The sequence below is a fragment of the Pseudophryne corroboree genome, chromosome 1, assembly GCF_028390025.1.
Source record: "Pseudophryne corroboree isolate aPseCor3 chromosome 1, aPseCor3.hap2, whole genome shotgun sequence".
NCBI classification, from domain to species: Eukaryota; Metazoa; Chordata; class Amphibia; order Anura; family Myobatrachidae; genus Pseudophryne; species Pseudophryne corroboree.
In genome coordinates, this window is record NC_086444.1 from 346466340 (window position 1) to 346466983 (window position 644).

Genomic DNA, 644 nt, shown 5'->3' on the forward strand with positions numbered 1-644 from the left:
TTTATTCACAAACACTGAAGGCGCAACTGATTTACCACTAGAACAATATATATATATATATATATATATATATATAATATTTTTATTCATTTATTTATTTATTTATTTATTCTTTGTTTTATTATTTTTATTCATTTATTGTAAAATATTTTTTTTTTTTTTTTTTGCGGGGGGGGGGGGGGGGGGGGGGGGTGTGTCAAATGACTACCTTGCCCCGGGTGACAGAAATCCTAGTTTCGGCCCTGGGGTATAATCCAAAAGCTGGGACTCTCCCCTTTTGGAGGACACTGACAGATTGTCTCTACTATGCCAAGAACCAGAGATATCAGCCTTCAAGCAGCTGGTCCCTGCTCCAGCTCCACATGCCTGGTATGCAGTTTTAGATTTTCATTGGTGAATTGCTCTGACTCCTGAACTCTGATCCCCAAGTCCCCAGAACCTTCTGAAAGGTGGGACTCTGTAATTTTTTATCCCATTCAAAGCTAAGAAATATATTTTCAGGAACTAGAGATATCTGCAGTCAAGCAAGCTGCACTCCCACCGGAAAATGATGAATATTAAGCCCACTCCACTGTCCACCCTCCCCTACATTTTAAGCACCCCTACCACCCTGGAAGTCATGTATCAGGGCTTCTTCATTCAGC